Raw genomic sequence first — 22745 nt, forward strand, 5'->3', positions numbered from 1 at the left:
CTTAAAAATAGCTGTGAAAATAAGGGAAATGAAAAGCAAAGGAAAAAGGAAAGATATAAGCATCTGAATGCAGAGTTCCAAAGAATAGCAAGAAGAGATAAGGAAGCCTTCCTCAGCGATCAGTGGAAAGAAATAGAGGAAAAGAAAAGAATGGGAAAGACTAGATATCTCTTCAAGAAAATTAGAGATACCAAGGGAACATGTCATGCAAAGATGGGCTCAATGAGGACAGAAATGGTATGGACCTAACAGAAGCAGAAAATATTAAGAAGAGGTGGCAAGAATACACTGAAGAACTGCACAAAAAAGATCTTCACGACCAAGATAATCACAATGGTATGACCACTCACCTAGCACCAGACATCCTGGAATGTGAAGTCAAGTGGGCCTTAGAAAGCATCACTATGAACAAAGCTAGTAGAGGTGATGGAATTCCAGTTGAGCTATTTCAAATCCTGAAAGATGATGCTGTGAAAGTGCTGCACTCAATATGCCAGCAAATTTGGAAAACTCAGCAGTGGCCACAGGACTGGATAAAGTCAGTTTTCATTCCAATCCCAAAGAAAGAAAATGCCAAGGAATGCTCACACTACTGCACAGTTGCACTCATCTCACATGCTAGTAAAGTAATGCTCAAAATTCTCCAAGCCAGGCTTCAGCAATACAGGAACCATGAACTCCCTGATGTTCAAGCTGGTTTCAGAAAAGGCAGAGGAACCAGAGATCAAATTACCAACATCCACTGGATCATGGAAAAAGCAAGAGAGTTCCAGAAAAACATCTATTTCTGCTTTATTGACTATGCCAAAGCCTTTGACTGTGTGGATCACAATAAACTGTGGAAAATTCTTCAAGAGATGGGAATACCAGACCACCTGACCTGCTTCTTGAGAAACCTATATGCAGGTCAGAAAGCAACAGTTAGAACTGGACACGGAACAACAGACTTGTTCCAAGTAGGAAAAGGAGTGTGTCAAGGCTGTGTATTGTCACCCTGCTTATTTAACTTCTATGCAGAGTACATCATGAGAAACACTGGGATGGAAGAAGCACAAGCTGGAATCAAGATTGCCAGGAGAAATCTCAGTAACCTCAGATATGCAGATGACACCACCCTTATGGCAGAAAGTGAAGAGGAACTAAAAAGCCTCTTGATGAAAGTGAAAGAGGAGAGTGAAAAAGTTGGCTTAAAGCTCAACATTCAGAAAATGAAGATCATGGCATCTGGTCCCATCACTTCATGGCTAATAGATGGGGAAACAGTGGAAACAGTGTCAGATTTTATTTTGGGGGGCTCCAAAATCACTGCAGATGGTGATAGCAGCCATGAAATTAAAAGACGCTTACTCCTTGGAAGGAAAGTTATGACCAACCTAGATAGCATATTGAAAAGCAGAGACATTACTTTGCCAACAAAGGTCCGTCTAGTCGAGGCTATGGTTTTTCCAGTAGTCATGTTGGACTATGAAGAAAGCTGAGCCCCGAAGAATTGATGCTCTTGAACTGTGGTGTTGGAGAAGACTCTTGAGAGTCCCTTGGACTGCAAGGAGAGTCCATTCTAAAGGAGATCGGTCCTGGGTGTTCTTTGGAAGGAATGATGCTAAAGCTGAAACTTCTGTACTTGGCCACCTCATGCGAAGAGTTGACTCATTGGAAAAGGCTCTGATGCTGGGAGGGATTGGGGGCAGGAGGAGAAGGGGACGACAGAGGATGAGATTGCTGAATGGCATCTCCGACTCGATGGTCGTGAGTTTGAGTGAACTCCAGGAGTTGGTGATGGACAGGGAGGCCTGGCATGCTGCAGTTCATGGGGTCGCAGAGTCGGACATGACTGAGGGACTGAACTGAGGTAAACTTAATTATGGAAAAAGTTGTCAATAAACAGCATATGCTCTTGTAATTTGCTTATAAACACAAAGAAAATTTTCTATATAGAATTATCTTAGCCAATAGAGTCAATATTTAAATGATAAAATTATGAAACAATTAGCTGATTTTTATTTTGAAAACAAAAGAGGAAAAGTTTGTGTATTGTTAACTTTGGTTAAATTACTTAACCTCCCTGTGCTTTATTGTTCAAAACTTTAAACGAAAATGAGAATTATATGTATTTCATTGGTATATTCTGAGGACTACATAAATTCCACACAATTAGAACAGTCCCTAACACAGAACAAAATAAATGTTTCCTATTGCTCTATTGTTACCATTATCTGTTTTGGTAATATAGAGCTGAATAAAGAATAACTGTAAATTTACATGATATTTCATTTTATGTGTCAAGGTCACTGTTCACAGGGTATCCTGATATTTGGCTAAACTTTTTTGTATGTGTCTGTAAGAAAGTTTTTGGTGAAATTAGTACCCTAATGGATGGGCTCAGTAGGGCAATTTGCCCTGCCCAGTATGGCTGGGCATCGTCTATTTACCTGTTGGCCTGAAAATAACAAGAATCTGAAGGAAGAAAAAATTCAAGCCTTTCCTGCCTGATTGCTTAAACTGTGACGTTGATCTTTTGCTCTCTGTGTTCCTAGATCTTAGGCCTTCAGATCTGAACTGGATTCTCAAGGAAACTAATAAACACCAATAATAGTAACCAATAGTCTATTTCAACCCTGTTAAATCTTCAGTTGGGAAAATTCAAGTCCAGATGAATTAATATCATGTAAGAATCGAATTGCCAGTCTATGTCCGATGTAGGATACGGCACGCTTGGGGCTGGTACACGGGGATGACCCAGAGAGATGTTGTGGGGAGATGGGTGGGAGGGGGCTTCATGTTTGGGAACGCATGTACACCCGTGGTGGATTCATGTCAATGTGTGGCAAAACCAATACAGAATTGTAAAGTAAAATAATAAATAAATAAATAAATGTAAAAATAAATAAATAAATGTAAAAATAAATAAATAAATGTAAAAATAAATAAATAAATAAAATCAAAATAAGAAATTAGGGAATCCAAAAAAAAAAAAAAAGAAAATCAGTTAGAGTCACAAAGTAAACTAATTAGGATTAAAACTATCGAGTTGCCCAGGTCTTAGGTGTTTGGAAATTTAGTCCATTGTATTGTGAGTATTGTTAGCTGTGATTTAATGTGAGTAAAACTGTACTGAAAAGATAAAAAAGTTCTTTCCACCAAACAATTAAATATTTGGCTATTATTTTTCTGAAAAGTAAATTATTCTTTCAGGTTTAAAAAGCCCTTTAACTTATTTCCCTGAGATTTAAATGTGTAGTGAAATAAATGTATAAATCGAGAAGGCACTGGTGATTCAAATGTAAGGAAGTTAACGGTCTTGAGTTCATGGAAGCTGCAGTTGTAGAGTGATGGACAATTAGCCTTTACAGTGTGATTTTGTGATTTGCTATGATAACTGAATTGTGGAGGTTGCTGTGAGGGCTCCTAACCTTACCCCATAGGTCAGGCCTGATAGGCTCAAAGGTACATGAATACATGTGTATGAGTGCATGTGTGTACGTGTGTGTGTAGGGAGAGGATGCATGCATGAAAAAGAGAGTGTTTAATATGTAGCTTGGTAACTATAGTTAATAATACTGTATTACATATTTGAAAGTTTCTCAGAGAGTAGATCTTAAAATTTCTCATCCCAAGGGGGAAACAATTGTAACTGGAAATTGACAGCTGTTTACTAGACTTATCATGCTCAGCTCAGTTCAGTCACTCAGTCGTGTCTGACTCTTTGCGACCCCATCGACTGCAGCATGCCAGGCTTCCCTGTCCATCACCAACTTCTGGAGCTTGCTCAAACTCATGTCCAGTGAGTCGGTCATGCCATCCAACCATCTCATCCTCTGTCGACCCATTCTCCTCCTGTCTTCAATCTTTCCCAGCATCAGGGTCTTTTCCAATGAGTCAGTTCTTTGCATCATCATTGCACAATGTAGACACATATCAAAGCATTATGTTGTACATGTGAAACTAACATAATGTTTTACATCTATTTGATCTCAATCAAAGAGAGAAGGGAGGGAAAGAGAGAGATTATTAGGCAATTTTAGAAGTTCAAGGAAGATTTCTCCAAGTAGTGACTGCTAAGCTAACACTGGGAATGTTATGCAATGATGAGAACAGCATATTTCTATGGATCTGTCTTTAAACAGCAAGAATGTGAATTGTATAGCAGACTGTCATTTATATTAAGCCAGAGTTATGTTGGTTGTACTGATAGAAAGGAAGACAGCAGGGGTTTCTTTTAGGTGAGCCAAGTAAGGATTATAGCCCCAAAGTAACCTGAGTACAGGAATAAGGACAGCAACCAATTTCAGTATTCCTGTCTGGAAAATTTCTTGGACAGAGTTGGGCTGGGCTACTATCCATGGGGCCACAAAGAGTCAGACACAACTGAGTCCACACACAGATCCTTTTAGGCTGAGGTAACAAAGAAACTATGAAATGAGGATCAGGTGAACTAATTCAACTCTTCAATTAGATAGCAACTGCAAAGAATATTCTTTATAGATTACAAATTACTGTGCTATATGACTTTTTTCTAAACATAGTCCTAATACACAGATGGAAATTGTAGTTACACATGTCATCGTTAACTATCACATTTTCCTCAAATATGCTGAGTTTATAGAACACACTAAAGAATACACTGTGGTAAAAAGGGGTTGTGCAATTTTTACTGGTCTGTCTGAAACCTGGTCTTCAGCAAACACTGTGGTATTTCTTCTCCTCATTCCCCTAACACTCATCTCATTTCATAAAGCCAAAGGTAGTCACTAAACAACCATCACTTTTCTCTGTATTCTTGATGATTCCACTTTCTGTTTTTAGTGAAAACGGAGCTGAACAGGACTGGTAAATTGTGTATGAAGTTAAATATGGGATGTACCATTACTTTAGAGTGTAGCAAATGAGCTTCCACTTTTATAATCTTTGAGTTTATTTTGGAACAGATGTTTATGTTTGAGTCTGTCCACTGGTCTTTGTGCTAAATTTCAAAAGAATGTGTCTCCTTTTTCTTTCCATATTCAGTGTGTCACTTTGGAATGTGCCGTCATTGCAACACAGTCTGTTTCTTTTTAGAAGTAGCGACCTGTTTTGAGCTTTTGAATTTTTATCACAATATATTATGAAATGCTTGTCTTTCAACTTTTAAAATTTGAGATTATTGCCAAAATGTAAAATCTGCCCCTCAGGTTAAATTTGTCATAAAAGGTATAATTGAAGGACTAGTTATGGTTGAAGTAGCCTCAGGAGAGATTATATCCTAAGTAGTATACAATAGCCTTCAGGGATTCATAAAATGAATGACTCAATAGAAGAAGGGAAACATAAAGGTGTCTGAGAAAACTAGTTGTAGAGGTGGGATGAAAGCAAGACAGTTTCAAAAAAAAAAAGACTGTTTCAAAAACAAAGGAGCATTAAAGTGTTGATGGCTGATAGGGATCAAGCAAGTGGGGTATGGAAGAAGTTACCAGTTTCTAAACATTGTCATAGGGATGAAGGACCAATAGCAAGAGGATCAAATGAAATATTCAAAAAAAATTTAAAGCCACATTAAGTCAGAGAACTGCTGAATATAGCCATCAGTTCAGTTCAGTTCAGTTGCTCCGTCGTGTCCAACTCTTTGTGACCCCATGAACCACAGTACACCAGGCCTCTCTGTCCATCACCAACTCCCAGAGTCCACCAAAACCCATGTCTATTGTGTTGGTGATGCCATCCAACCATCTCATCCTGTCGTCCCCTTCTCCTCCTGCCCCCAATCTTTCCCAGCATTGGTCTTTTCAAATGAGTCAGCTTTCCGCATCAGTTGGCCAAAGTATTGGAGTTTCAGCTTCAACATCAGTCTCTCCAATGAACACCCAGGACTGATCTCCTTTAGGATAGACTGGATGGATCTTCTTGCAGTCCCAGGGACTCTCAAGAGTCTTCTCCAACACCACAGTTCAAAAGCATCAATTCTTTTGCACTCAGCCTTCTTTATAGCCATGGAACATTGTAAAAGAATGCACACAGCCAGTATAGTATAGAATGGGCAAGCATTTCTAACACGTATTTAATTGCTTTTTCAAACAGTCTGGTTGTGTGGAAAAATAGAGAACTATGATTGAGGGAACTGGTGGGGTCCAAGAAACGGGATGTGTTTAAAGGCTGATGGAAAGACTCAAGGGAGAAGAAGAGGTTGCAAAGCAAGAGTAATGAAATCGTTGACGGTGTAAGGGCCCAGAAAAAAGAATGAAGGTACTTCCCAGCACCTGTAGAAACTGGCTTGAGGCACATGCACTGCTCCTCTCTTACAGTAACAACAGGGGAAGATGAAGGATAATTTTAATAATTTTGAACTGCACCTCTGTCATAAGATTTCTTTCTTTCTTTTTTTTTTTTTTTTTTTTGGTTAGATGCAAAGTCATCTGAAGGGCCTAATGGAAGCTGATGATTGTTAGTTAATAGTTGACCCAGTCTACTTCTTTTATAATTATAACCAACCATCCTCAGCTTCTTAGAATCAGGGCTGGCTAGAGTAGGTGTTTGGTTTCATTGAAAGTTATGGTTTTTGCCCAAGCAAGTGTAATTTATAAAAAGATGAAGAATTAAGGTAGTTTGGGGTAGTATTTAAGAATGTTTTATTTTAATATGCTCATAGGAATCTAATCCAAATATGTTTAGAATGGAATAAAAAGGGATATTTCTTGAGAATTCACCTGAAATAATGGGGTCTTCCCTTGTGGCTCAGCTGGTAAAGAATCCACCTGCAATGCCCTCTGGCATTGGGTTTGATCCTGGGTTGCAAAGGTCCCCTGGAGAAGGGAACGGCTACCCACTCCAGTATTCTGGCCTGGAGAATTCCATGGGCTGTATAGTCCATGGGGCAGCAAAGAGTCAGACACAACTGAGCGACTTTCACTTTTGCTTTCAATGGGGTCAGTCACTGAAAGCTTCCATCAAGATGAATGAAACCATAGGATCATCACTGAACAAGAATGTTGAAAGGAAGGAAGTTGTAATCAGAGATTGTGATTCTTGAGTTTGTGATGAAGGTATAGCAATTTTGAGTGATGACAACATTCAAGCTGAGGTTGTGAGTGTTCAAAGTTATTGATGGTGAGGAAGGGATTAATGATAATAGTTTATATTTACTGATGACTTATCATAAACCAGGGAGTATTTTATTGACTGTTTTTTGTTTTTTCTCTCAACCGTTGTAAAATGAGTTATTATACCAACCCTATTTTACAGACGAGGAAGTTAAGTCACTAAAGAGTTTAGTAACTTGTTTTGGCATCAAAGTTACCTGCTTCAGAAAGCAAGTGGGCAGGCAGCCTACACAGCCCATGTTTTTGCACCTGACCTACACTGCTTCTTTGAAATGCCTGTCATTGTAGATGCTAAAGTCATCCAAGATATTGGTGTTTGTGGTAGAAGAAAAGACTATAGTCAAAGTGCTAAACTTTTCAGTGAATAAGGGAAAGTGGCCCCAATTCAGGTGACAGTCTAGAAAAGAGCTGCCGAAGTGGCATGGAATGAACTGCAATTAGGCAGTTTTGATGAAAGCAATGATATGTAAAGTCTGGAAGAGATTATGTGGATCTAAGAGGGGCACATCCTTAATACCTGGCCTTATGAGAATGAGGATAAGAGTATATACCTATCACATATTTGAGATAGTTCTAGAAAAGAAAAAAGAACATTTTCAAGGAAGATCTACATATCCATATCAGTTAAAACAGACAAGTGGAACAAATACAAATGTGGTTGAAGAGGCTTAGTTGAAGTTACAGGGTTGGTTAAAAAGATAGAGATACAGATATCTCTGTGGAAGAGTTTGAAAGGTAAGCAAAGGAAATAGTTTGGGTAAATGAAGTATAATGTGTTATGAGAAGATAGTGTGCAAGAAGATTAAACATTAGGATTAATTATACTTTGTTCAACGACCAATGAAAACAGACCTCAACATTCTCTTTGAAGTGTATAGCTGCTGAATTTAAAAGCAAAAATGCTTAGCTTACATTGATGGGTGAATGTAGGAAATTGTAGACCTCAGACTATTGATTAGTAGAGACTGTCTGGAGCACTTTGCCGGTTAAGATTTTAAGGTCACCTCCTAACACAGCTGGAAGGAGCAGTGACTGGATAGATGGCTCTACTGGGGACACAGAGAGAGGCAGGGGAGAATACGTAAGTGTACTTGCTGACCCAGGTTCAGAATTTATCTGGCAATCACACCTTCCATAAAAGTAGTCATTGTGGCGATAAAATATTTAACAAAGGGACTACTTACATGCTTTCCTAGAGAGATGTCTCTTTATAGGAACCTGCCTTGAAATACAGGGCACACTGGTTTGATTCCTGGCCCAAGAACATCCCACATGCTGTGGGCACCTAATCCTCTGCACCACTACTGCTGAGCCCATGCTTTGCAGTCCATGCACCCCAGACCTGCTGCTCTGCAACAAATAAATACACCACAACAAAAAGCCCACACATCGCAACTAGAGAGTATCCCAGATTGCCACAACTAGAGAAAGTCTTCATGCAGCAATAACAACCCAGCACAGCCAAAATGAAACAATTTAAATTTTAAAAATTTTAAATTTTTTAAATTTAAAAAATATTAAAATATTAAGTGACAAATATTGAAGACACTGTAGTTAGAAGTAATAGGAAATGATGGAATTAAGAGATATTAAATCACTCAAAGGGTTATAAGAGCAGGAAGTATTAAAGATCTTAGACTTGAAGGGTCAAGGCAAAGAAGTATTACCAGAACCCAGGACTGGCCTGCGTGACTCTAGCTGTGCCAACAGAAAAAATAATAGAGTGACTGATATTTTAAAGTCCCAGTAGAAAGAGAGCTGGGAAAAAGAACACCCTGACCTTTCTTTCCCATGATACTACAAACTTCTGCTAGTGCCCTTCTTGGGAAGCTAAAACACATGAGACCCTGAAAATGACATTCATCAGTGTCAATCTCCTGGAGCAAAATAATAAGGCAGATAATGATCTTGAAAGACTAATGGTAAAATTCTCCCACAAAGATGATGTGGTGATGCTCAGGGCTGCCACATATGGTCGTGCCGGTTGTGCACAGCACATTCCCGTGCAGTACCATTCCTGCTGGCAGTAGGCATGAGTACTGTTTACATAGCTGCTCATTTAGAATGCACTCATGTCTATGCTTTATAGGCTTTGAATTCATAACAAGATTGTGATTTGTCTTTTCCTCATAATAGCAAAATTCAAACTGAAGGGGATAGAGAAGAGAAAAAATAATACCTTTCTGAGTTCTTAGTTGAAACTTCTTTCACAAAAGATAGCTTAATAAGAGAAAAACAAGTTTATTAATATACATACCTCATTTATTCTTGAGTGATAACCAGGGGAAAATGTGTTATTCCTGTAGTGGATTAAACTGAGACTCACATGCCATCTTAATAGGGAAAGGGGAGAGAGGATGTAGGCTTCCTAGGATAGAGTAAATGATTTTTAGGAAAGATGGTGAGTCCCTTAGAAGAATAGATGAAAGATATGATAGTTTGTGATAGTTTGTCTGGTTGTGTTGTTGACTTGTCACTTACTCTCCTGTGATAAGGGTCAGTATTCCTTGCTTGATGAAACTCCTAGGAAGGGGATTTACGGCGATTGAATTCTTTTTGGAGGATTTGCCTTTAGACAGATAAGGGAAATCCAGAAAAAGCCTCTCCCGGCATCTGCTGATTTCAAATGCCTACAGCTCAAAATAATCAATATAACCAAAGCAGCAAGTATTAGGGTGCTGCGTCCTGAACTCATACAGTCATATTTCGAGGTGACACATTCTGTTACACTTCAGAGGATTCTAGAATATCATAATATGGAGTAATAGCTTAGGTCACAGGTTGAGATTTAATGAACAAGTAATGTCTGTTAAGTGTGACACAGCTGTTACACAAGATATACTCATAGAAATGCCTATTTCTTTCTTATTGTTTGTTCATATATCAGTAACACATGATTTCATGTAACCTCCAGCTGGAACTCCAATCACACCAGCAAATATTTTATTTTCTAGTTATGACATGTGAAACAGACCAAAAAATTCTCAATAAAGTTCTAGCTTTGAGAAATTTAATTCAAGAAGTCTAGACTTAGTATTGAATGGAAAACATGAATGATACATTGATATTGTCATCACTGTTATTATGTTAGTGTCTTCCAAATGAATTTTAGGTACTTCTAATAGAATCATTATTATAAATGATATGACACATTTTCCTTTAGTAACTCAACCAAAAGAAGTTTGGGAGAAGTGGGAAACTAACGAAGTGGTAAAATGGTGTCCTTGGCTATCCAATCAAGTTTAGAAACATATTTTGAATATATATGTAAATTTAAGAAAAATTAAAATTAATTTTAATATTAATAAATGCATAGTATTTAGTTTTTATAGGTATCCGGATTTAAATAGTATCCTTCAGGTTGTTTAAATTCTGGTATCTAAACCTTATATTTACAAAGTAACATACAGTAGCCACTGAGAAATCAGAAATACTATAAAACAGACCAGGGATGAATTTATCTAGTTGTCCATATTTTAATTCAACAATATCACCTTACTTAAAGAAGAGTCAGGACTGCTAAGAACAAATTAAATTTTATCACATATTCACCTTATTGTCCACAGAAAAAATCTTGTTAGGGCATGTAGCAAGTTTTAGTATCAAAATGTATGGCAAAAAGACAGAAAGAGAAGTGTGAGGATGAGAAAGGAAAAGCTAATATGTACAGCATGAAGAACCTTTACCAAAGTTTTTTGTTCACTCAGCTCCATTGCACATTATGTAAATATGTGATAAGGCACTTAAATAGTGTTTGAACTACATAATGTAATATTTTAAAACATTACCTAACAGGAAAATTGTAGAATATGCTTTTTTAAATTAATTGTCACATTACAGAGTCTGATTTGACAGTGTCTTCAAATAAAGGATATCGGTGACACAAATTCTTAGAAATAATAAAGATAGAAAAGTGATGGAAAATTAACATATTCACATTTCCTCCCTATTTCCTTAGCAAGAATTTCAGTTCAAAGACTTACCCTTTTTGCTCAAGTTTCTGAAATAAAGCATTCTTGTTCTACTGTCATTCCAGATTCCACCATATGTCAGTTACGTCTCAAAGTTCAATTAAAGTGACAAGTATGACACACATCAATAGTTTCAGAGTAAAAATGAAAAGTGAGTGAACTTCTAAATGAAATGTAATTATGAGATTATGGTAGAAATTATTCTAGAAAGAAGAGAAATACAGTAGCAAGCAATGGTTTATATTTTGGAATTTTCATCCCCAGAGACAGGTAACCAACCAAATCCACAGCAACATTTGACTGTCTGCATGTTGTTCTTGACCTCATTAATGGAGCCAGTTATGAATTTCCACATCAATTTGTATGCAAATGCAACAGAAGTAGGGATGCAGTTTCACGAATAATCTGCCCGGTTTTTCTATTTTTTTTTTTTTCTCTTTCTTCCATCTTCATTTATATACTGATACTTATCGGTGCCCTTATTTAAGTGTTTTGACAACCGATGGTATATGTTAAACAAAAAAAGGAAGAGATGATTCCAGAGTTTGTTTCATGTAAGACGGTGTGGCAGTCTAACATTTTCTGAAGACTTTTACAACTGTGATTTACTTTACTCCTAAATTATTCTAATACATTTGAACATACAGGGAAAGGACTAGCGGATAAGAACAGACAACAGCAAGGTTAAATCCCATCCATTCTGAGGAGAAAGAGACACTCACCACAAAATGGGATAAATTTAGATATTTAGTGCTATACGGAAAAAATTATAACTATATGCTGTAAGACCTTGTCTGTTTTAAAGATAATGGATGTGGGAGCAACCTGATTTCTTGATAAAAAATTATTATTTAGAGGATTCACAGTTGTTTGCTTTCAATTAAATTTATTCAGTTAAATTAAGTCAATGAATAATAACTTGTGAAGTGTCTATGGTGTCATATTTTGTGAGGCATTATTAGAAATGTTTTGGGAACATTAGTTTTATTTGTCATTATGCTGAGATTGCATAGATGTCAGCTAGATAGATAAATAAACCTAAAAGGGTGAGACTTAAGAGACTTAGAGAAGGAAAGTCTGTAAGATGTATGATTGAGTTTGTGGAGATCTGTGAAAGGGAAAGCTAGTGTCAACCGTAACTGAAGAACTCCTCTAGGATACCGAAACAGTGATGAATCACAGAGCAAGGTAGGCACATTAAATAGCTTGATGAAATGAGCAGCCTTTATGAAAATGACACTTGCATCTCAGGTTTCATCTCAGTCAGATGGACTGAGAGTATGTGATTTTCCTCTTTCTCCCCAAATCGTATTAAAAATGATGGTCAAAAAACAATGAAAACAATAAGGGTGAATGTGAATAAAGAAGTTGTTATGCTGCTGCTGCTGCTGTTAAGTCGCTTCAGTCATATCCGACTCTGTGTGACCCCATAGACGGCAGCCCATCGGGCTCCCCCGTCCCTGGGATTCTCCAGGCAAGAACACTGGAGTGGGTTGCCATTTCCTTCTCCAACGCATGAAAGTGAAAAGTGAAAGTGAAGCTGCTCAGTCGTGTCCAACTCTTAGCGACCCCATGGACCGCAGTCCTCCAGGCCCCTCCGTCCATGAGATTTTCCAGGCAAGAGTGCTGGAGTGGGGTGCCATTGTCCTCTCCAGATGTTGTTATCCTAGTCTGCTGCTGCTGCTGCTGCTGCTGCTGCTAAGTCGCTTCAGTCGTGTCCGACTCTGTGCGACCCCATAGACGGCAGCCCACCAGGCTCCCCCGTCCCTGGGATTCTCCAGACAAGAACACTGGAGTGGATTGCCATTTCCTTCTCCAATTATCCTAGTCTAGAAATGCTAAATCCTCACTTGTCATGGCCAAAATCAATAAATAACATCCACAGTTAATGAATTAATATGCAATGTCATAAACACATCATATGGAGTTTTGAAAGTAAGCAACTTAATAACAGTTACAGATAATTGTTTAAAAAAAGTTGTAAGTGTGGAAACAGGAGCAGTGGAATAATGCAACTGTTTGCTTTCCTTTATACATCCTCGAGTAGCACTGGGTTTATAACCTATGTATGTGTATTACTTTAATAAAAAATAACACTGCTAAGGGAAAAATAAACTTGCACTATGCACTGAGAATTCCACACATTTCTAAATATTACATTTACCTTAAGATGATGATTAATCAGCTATTCAGACTTCACTCTGTTGCTTTATAATTAGTACAGCCAAAGATGGAAAAGGTATGTACAGTTAGTGAAATAAAGACTGGGAGCCAACTGTGACTCAGATCATGAATTCTTTATTGCCAAATTCAGATATAAATTGAAAAAGTAGGAGAAACCACTAGACCATTCAGGTATGACCTAAATCAAATCCCTAACGATTATACAGTGGAAGTGAGAAATAGATTTCAGGGACTAGATCTGATAGAGTGCCTGATGAACTATGGACAAGGTTCATGACATTATACAGGAGACAGGGCACAAGACCATCTCCAAGAGAAAGAAATGCAAAAAAGCAAAATGGCTGTCTGAGGAGGCCTTACAAATAGCTGTGAAAAGAAGAGAAGCAAAAAACAAAGGAGAAAAGGAAAGATATATACATTTGAATGTAGAGTTCCAAAAATAGCAAGGAGAGATAAGAAAGAAGACTAGAGATCACTTCAAGAAAATTAGAGATACCAAGGGAACATTTCATGCAAAGATGGGCTCAATAAAGGACAGAAATGGTATGGACCTAACAGAAGCAGAAGATATTAAGAAGAGGTAGCAAGAATACACAAAACTCTACAAAAAAATATCTTCATGACCCACATAATCACGATGGTGTGACCAATCACCTAGAGCCAGACATCCTGGAATGTGAAGTCAAATAGGCCTTAGAAAACATCACAACGAACAAAGCTAGTGTAGGTGACAGAATTCCAGTTGAGCTATTTCAAATCCTAAAAGATGATGCTGTGAAAGTGCTGCACTCAATATGCCAGCAAATTTGGAAAACTCAGCAGTGGCCACAGGACTGGTAAAGGTCAGTTTTCATTCCAATCCCAAAGAAAGGCAATGCCAAAGAATGCTCAAACTACCGCACAATTGCACTCATCTCACATGTTAGTAAAGTAGTGCTCAAAATTCTCTAAGCCAGGCTTCAACAATACATAATCCATGAACTTTCAGATGTACAAGCTGATTTTAGAAATGGTAGAGGAGCCAGAGATCAAATTGCCAACATCTACTGACCATTGAAAATGCAAGAGAGTTCCAGAAAAACATCTATTTCTGCTTTATTGACTATGCCAAAGCCTTTGACTGTGTGGATCACAATAAACTGTGGAAAATTCTGAAAGAGATGGGAATACCAGACCACCTGATCTGACTCTTGAGAAAGCTATATGCAGGTGAGGAAGTAACAGTCACAACTGGACATGGAACAACAGACTGGTTCCAAATAGGAAAAGGAGTACGTCAAGGCTGTATACTGTCACCCTGCTTATTTAACTTATATGCAAAGTACATCATGAGAAACGCTGGGCTGGAAGAAGCACAAGCTGGAATCAAGATTGCCAGGAGAAATATCAATAACCTCATATATGCAGATAACAACACCCTTATAGCAGAAAGTGAAGAAAAACTAAAGTTCCACTTGATGGAAGTTAAAGAGGAGAGTGAAAAACTTGGTTTAAGACTGAACATTCAGAAAATTAAGATCATGGCATCTGGCCCCATCACTACATGCAAATAGATTAGAAAGAGTGATGTTGAAGCTGAAACTCCAATAATTTTGCCACCTGATGTGAAGAGCTGACTCATTGAAAAGACCCTGATGCTCAGAAAGATTAAAGGGGGGAGAAGAAGGGGACAACAGAGGATGATAGGTTTGGATGGCATCATCGACTCAATGGGCATGAGTTTGAGTAAACTTTGGGAGCTGGTGATGGACAAGGGGCTGGCGTGCTGCAATCCAAGTGTTGGACACAACTGAGCGACTGAATGAACTGAACTGGTCTCTTGTAATAGCAGGTGTTGAAACATTTTTATAAAACTTTAAACTATTTTGTAATTTTTATTTAAATTGAATATAAAGAGTTGATTCTTACTGCTGATAAAGCTTGTGGCTCAGAAAATCTCAGTTGCTTGCCAATGTGGAGTTCTTTTATATACAGCAGAATATAATGCAGGTCCATATAGCAGAAAATGTGACATATAATTTACCATAGAATATTATATACAGCATGGATGTACATAACATATATATACGTATACATGTTTTATATAGCATACTAAAATTATGGTATATAGTATACATCTATATACCACATACTGTGCAGAATTGATCTTTTTCCACATTGGCTAGAGTTTAAAGTTAGCATGAAGATTTTAAAAGCCTCTATTATTTGACATAGTAATTCAGTATGAGATCATCAAAAACCCTTTGAATACCTTTGAAAAATGAGGGAATGTGTAGCTCACTCTTTTTAAAGTGTACTGAAGAATAAGAGTTCTCATTTAAATCCACTTTATATTAACCTGTCAATCCCTGTAGATTCACAGAAAACCTCTACCAGGCATGAGATTGAAAACTGATGCATGCTATTAGAAAAACTCAATGGCCACACATCCCTTTAAAAGACAAAATGCTCAGTATTTTTTTTTTTAATTAATGGCAGGTTGGTTCTTTACCACTAGCACCACCTGAGAATTCCCCAAAACTTCATTGAGATATAATTTATTAATTTCAACTGTAAAGTTCAGTGATTTTTATTACATTAACAGGATTGTTCACACATCACAGAAATCATTTTCAAAACATTTTCTGCTTTGCAAAAAATAAACCTTTATTCATTTACAGTGATTCCTTATCCCTGCCTCTAGCCTCACATCATGACAGACCTACCTTCTGCCTCTGCATGTTTTATATCAATTCTTCATGAATAATTTGTGACTGGAATTATGTTTTCAGTTAAATACAAGTTTGTATCTTTGTTCAGAGTGTTTTGATTCAATCATTTAGTGTCCTAATTTTGCTTAGTACAATTTCAAAAGTCAGAGTATCAAACTCATGAATACTTTGAAAAGTCATAATGAAACTGTTTGACTTTGGGCCGCTTCTTTTACTCACCCCCATTTAATACACCTCTAATCAGAACTGGCTACATAACTGGCTAATCATCATTATAATTATATGGTTTAATCAGATAAAATCCATAAATTTATAGCACAGTCTAGAAAATACTAGCTCCTTATCAGATTTTCCTCACACTGGAAACTCAGGTTCAGGATTAGATTTTTAAGTGTTTGCAATTTAGTACATATAGGCTTATTCTGAGCACATATCCAAGTGATTTGCATGTGTTCATTGAACTACAGGTATATTGATAATATTTCCCTGAACTGGAAGGTTAGCCTGATTGAGACTACATTTTTATGAACAGTAATGTAAATTTCCAGTGAAGGATAAATAAGTTCTGAAAATTATTAGCAACAATTGTTATTTTAGAATTTATTCAAATATCATGAGAATAGTTTGGATTAAGATCAAACACTATGATTTTGGCGAATATGAAACAATGTAGAAATTTTCCTTTTGAAAATTATGCCTTGGTTGGATGATAGCTTTGGATGAATGAGTCCATCAGCCTAGCATCTTTCAATCCACAGCAGGTATAGAAGGAAAGGTTTGTCATCCTTAAAGCTGAAATCTTGTCAGCACCACTGTAGATTTATGTGGCGATGTTCTAATCCCTTATGATTATCTGTCCTGTTATTCTCTATTACCGCTTCCTCAAGGAGGTTGTTTTTGTGTGTACTCATCCTGTCATGCTCAGCTGAAGTATAATGGACTGGGAGACCATCTACACTTATGGTGCATTCATACACAAATGAATGGATGCTGGAGAAGTTGTGCATCCATTAAGCAGAGCATTAGTTTTGATGTTATTCATTTATCTATCAAATATACCTAGACATATGAGTTTTCCAAAAGCTTGTGTACTGAGAAATGGTGCTTTGCTTTTAGGTAGGGAAAATGAAAGATATTGCTACTGTCAATGAATTTAAAGGCTTTTATGCAAAAGTCTGAAAAATGAGAACTCATGTCATTCTTCCCTTGTCTGTTTTGTGGTGATTCAAAGTGAAATCTTTCAGCAGGCTGTTTTCATGTTATGATCAGAAGAGAAAACACACACATGAACACTCACACAGATTTATTTTGAGTTGCCTTCATCTCTAAAGAGAAGTACACAGAAATTTAAGTTGTGGGTGACTTACATATCTCTAATTTCAGGTAGTTCCTTTGAGAAAAAAAATACAACACAATAAGTAGTTGATTAAAAATACCATTTTTCATTAGTAAAAATAGACTACATTTCATATCCTGTGGCATAAGAAGATAGGAAGGGTAAGTCAGTTGACACAGTAGTCAGTAGTATGATCAATTTTCTGCAGAAATACAGGATATTATATAAAATTATAGGAGAGACATTAACACTGGTTGAGAAGACTTGGAGAATCTTTGGGGATGTGGCAGATATGTCTAACTTGGAAAGGTGAGAGAAAGAACCAAAAAGTAAAAAAGAATTTTCAGACATTAGAAATAACAAGTGTGAACACTTCAAGGGAGAGAAAAACAAAGCACTTTTGAAGAAAACATCCTGAATTACTGGAACATAAAGAACAAGAAAATGTTATCTGATCTAGATCATGTAAAGCCCTTCAGACTTCATTAATAGTTTTAGCCTTTAAGGAAAAAGGGTTAATCATCAATGGATTTTAAGCATCAGAATGAAAAAATTGGATGTGAATTATTTAAAAGGACAGTTTTGGCTATCATTTGGAAAAGACATTGGAATAAGAGAAGAACTTATGACTATTGTAATAGTCTGGACTAAGGAAAGCTGATTAGTACTGGTTGGTTGGAAGGGGGATATTGAGAAGTGGAAAATTGAACACTTGTGAGATATTCAGGGGAGGAGTATAGAAACCAAGGAGTTTCCTAGGTGTTTTCATATGCATTCTCATTGAAATCCCAAGTTATTGTAAGATAGATGTCATATCGTTTTAGATCTGTAAAATGGAAGCTTAAACTGAAAAACAGAAGCCCAGAGTATTAGCAATGTATCAGACCTTGTATTAAAATTCTTCTGTATGAATTGAAAATCAACCAAATGCCAAATAATGGTCCTTTTTTTTTGCATATAACCTTTAAATTAAATGCCTATTTTAATAAACTATTTCTTAGTATCGTATCCTTGTCACTAGAAACATGATAATTCTTAGTACTGACACTGTTTTGAAAACCTCATTGTTTCCTTTGTTTTCAAAGTGTCAGTGACAATTTGAAATTGTATATAATACAGATATTCTCCTGACTTACCTATTCCTAGTCTATGATTGTACTTCGTTCATAATATTATTGCTTTACTTTTTTTTTTTCTTTTTAACTTTTCAAGCTTGAATATCTATAGCATGTATATATCAGCAGTCTAGATATTTTGGCATACTTTATTTATTTATATTTATGTATAATATAGTTAGTCACTCAGTCGTGTCTGACTCCTTGTGACCCCATGGACTATTCTCCAGGCCAGAAAACTAGAATGGGTAGCCTATCCCTTCTCCAGGGGATCTTCCTGACCCAGAAATTTAACCAGGTCTCCTGCATTGCACTCCAGTATTCTTGCCTGGAAAATCCCATGGATGGAGGAGCCTGGAAGGCTGCAGTCCATGGGGTCGCTGAGGGTTGGACACGACTGAGTGACTTCATTTTCACTTTTCACTTTCATGCATTGGAGAAGGAAATGGCAACCCACTCCAGTGTTCTTGTGTGGAGAATCCCAGGGACAGGGGAGCCTATGGGCTGCTGTCTCTGGGGTTGCACAGAGTCGGACACGACTGAAGTGACTTAGCACCAGCAGCAGCAGCCTGCATTGCAGGAGGATTCACCAGCTGAGATACCAGGGAAGCCCTATATACAATATTTATTTATCTATCTATCCATCCATTCTTCCTTCTTCCCCTCCTTCCTTCCTTCCTTTCTTCCCTCCCTCACTGTGGCTCAGATGGTAAAGAATCTACCTGCAATGCAGGAGACCAGGGTTCAATCCCTAAGTTGAGAAGATCCCCTGGAGATGGGAATGGCCACCTACTCCATTATACATGCCTGGAGAATTCTATGGACAGAGGAGCCTATCACAAAGAGTGGGACTCAGCTGAGGAATGAACACTTTATTTTAAAAGATCATCTAGTCTTGCCTCTCACAAAAAATGAAACTATAGTTGTTTTTTTTTTTTTTCTGTAGTACTAAAACAAATTTAAATGAGTTTTAAACTTAAAAACATAAGACATATTGAAGATAGTCCTTAAAAAACAGATAAACTATAATGCCAGATAATTACAATTAGAGTCACAACCCTACCTTCTTTTCTGTCTGTTATTCAGTAAGTTATGCATCTACCTGACCTCGGACGTGGGATGTCTCCTCCCAGCTGCCACTGGCCTCAGATGCAGGGTAGCTCCTCCAAGCCGCCGCCCTGACCTCGGACACAGGGTGTCTCCTCTCGGCCGCCCCTGACCTCGGACGTGGTGTAGCTCCTCAGGGGCGGCCAGGAGAAGCCACCTCGTGCCTGAGGCCAGGGGCAGTGACCCTGAGGAGCCACCCCAAGCCCGAGGCCAGGGGTGGCAGCTGGGAGGAGCCACCTCACGCCACAGGCCAGGGGCAGTGACCCTGAAGAGCCACTTTGAGCCCAAGGCTAGGGACTGCAGCTGGAAGGAGCCACCTATGCCTGAGCCCAGGGCCTGCAGCCCAGAGGAGCAACCCGAGGAGCAGTGGCTGTGCAGGCACAGGAGGGCCTAGAGGAGCTATCCCACGTTGAAGGTCAGGAACGGTGGCAGTAAGGACATACCCTTCATCCAAGGTAAGGAGCAGCAGCTGTGCCTTGCTGGAGCAGCCATGAAGAGATACCCCCACATCCAAGGTAAGAGAAATCCAAGTAAGATGGTAGGTGTTGCAAGAGGGCATCAGAGGGCAGACACACTGAAACCATACTCACAGAAAACTAGTCAATCTAATCACACTAGGACCACAGCATTGTCAAACTCAATGAAACCAAGCCATGCCTGCGAGGCAACCCAAGAAGGGTGGGTCATGGTGGAGAGGTCTGACAGAACGTGGTCCACTGGAGAAGGGAATGGCAAGCTACCTCAGTATTCTTGCTTTGAGAACCCCATGAACAGTATGAAAAGACAATATGAAAGGATACCAAAAGAGGAACTCTCCAGGTCATTAGGTGCCCAATATGCTACTGGAGATCAGAGGAGAAATAACTACAGAAAGAATGAAGGAATGGAGCCAAAGCAAAAACAATACCCAGTTATGGATGTGACTGGTGATAGAAGCAAGATCCGATGCTGTAAAGAGCAATATTGGAATGTCAGGTCTATGAATCAAGGCAAATTGGAAGTGGTCAAACAAGAGATGGCAAGGGTGAACGTCGACATTCTAGGAATCAGCGAACTAAAATGGACTGGAATGGGTGAATTTAACTCAGATGACCATTATATCTACTGCTACAGGCAGGAATCCCTCAGAAGAAATGGAGTAGCCATCATGGTCAACAAAAGAGTCCAAAATGCAGTACTTGGATGCAATCTAAAAATCGACAGAATGATCTCTGTTCATTTCCAAGGCAAACCATTCAATATCACAGTAATCCAAGTCTATGCTCCAACCAGTAACACTGAAGATGCTGAAGTTGAACAGTTCTATGAAGAACTACAAGACCTTTTGGAACTAACACCCAAAAAAGATGTCCTTTTCATTACAGGGGACTGGAATGCAAAAGTAGGAAGTCAAGAAACACCTGGAGTAACAGGCAAATTTGGCTTTGGAATATGGAATAAAGCAGGGCAAAGACGAATAAAGTTTTGCCAAGAAAATGCACTGGTCATAGCAAACACCCTCTTCCAACAATACAAGAGAAGACTCTACACATGGACATCACCAGATGGTCAATACAGAAACCAGATTGATTATATTCTTTGCAGCCAATGATGGAGAAGCTCTATACAGTCAACAAAAACAAGACCAGGAGCTGACTGTGGCTCAGATTGTGAACTCCTTATTACCAAATTGAGATTTAAATTGAAGAAAGCAGGGAAAACTGCTAGACCATTTAGGTGTGACCTAAATCAAATCCCTTATGATTATACAGTGAAAGTGAGAAATAAATTTAAGGGCCTAGATCTGATAGATAGAGTGCCTGATGAACTATGGAATGAGGTTCATGACATTGTACAGGAGACAGGGATCAAGACCATCCCCATGGAAAAGAAATGGAAAAAAGCAAAATGGCTGTCTGGGGAAGCCTTACAAATAGCTGTGAAAAGAAAAGTGAAAAGCAAAGGAGAAAAGGAAAGATATAAGCATCTGAATGCAGAGTTCCAAAGAATAGCAAGAAGAGATAAGAAAGCCTTCTTCAGCGATCAATGCAAAGAAATAGAGGAAAAGAACAGAATGGAAAAGACTAGATATCTCTTCAAAAAATTTAGAGATATCAAGGGAAAGTTTCATGCAAAGATGGGCTCAATAAAGGACAGAAATGGTATGGACCTAACAGAAACAGAAGATATTAAGAAGACATGGCAAGAAAACACAGAAGAACTGCACAAAAAGGATCTTCATGACCCGGATAATCACGATGGTGTGATCACTCATCTAGAACCAGACATCTTGGAATGTGAAGTCAAGTGGGCCTTAGAAAGCATCACTATGAACAAAGCTAGTGGAGGGGATGGAATTCCAGTAGAGCTATTTCAAATCCTGAAAGATGATGCTGTGAAAGTGCTGCAGTCAATATGCCAGCAAATTTGGAAAACTCAGCAATGGCCACAGGACTGGAAAAGGTCAGTTTTCATTCCAATCCCAAAGAAAGGCAATGCCAAAGAATGCTCACACTACTGCACAATTGCACTCATCTCACACGCTAGTAAAGTAATGCTCAAAATTCTCCAAGCTAGGTTTTAGCAATATGTGAACTGTGAACTTCCTGATGTTCAAGCTGGTTTTAGAAAAGGCAGAGGAACCAGAGATCAAATTGCCAACATCTGCTGGATCATGGAAAAAGCAAGAGAGTTCCAGAAAAACACCTATTTCTGCTTTATTGACTATGCCAAAGCCTTTGACTATGTGGATCACAATAAACTGTGGAAAATTCTGAAAGAGATTGGAATACCAGACCACCGAACCTGCCTCTTGAGAAATCTGTATGCAGGCCAAGAAGCAACAGTTAGAAATGGACATGGAACAACAGACTGGTTGCAAATAGGAAAAGGAGTACATCAAGGCTATATATTGTCACCCTGCTTATTTAACTTCTATGTAGAGTACATCATGAGAAACGCTGGACTGGAAGAAGCACAAGCTGGAATCAAGATTGCCGGGAGAAATATCAATAACCTCAGATATGCAGATGACACCACCCTTGTGGCAGAAAGTGAAGAGGAGCTAAAAAGCCTCTTGATGAAAGTAAAGGGGAGAGTGAAAAAGTTGGCTTAAAGCTCAACATTAAGAAAACGAAGATCATGGCATCCGGTCCCATCACTCCATGGGAAATAGATGGGGAAACAGTGGAAACAGTGTCAGACTTTATTATTTTGGGCTCCAAAATCACTGCAGATGGTGATTGCAGCCATGAAATTAAAAAACACTTACT

The sequence above is a fragment of the Oryx dammah genome, unplaced genomic scaffold (genome assembly GCF_014754425.2).
Source record: "Oryx dammah isolate SB20612 unplaced genomic scaffold, SCBI_Odam_1.1 HiC_scaffold_3, whole genome shotgun sequence".
NCBI classification, from domain to species: domain Eukaryota; kingdom Metazoa; phylum Chordata; class Mammalia; order Artiodactyla; family Bovidae; genus Oryx; species Oryx dammah.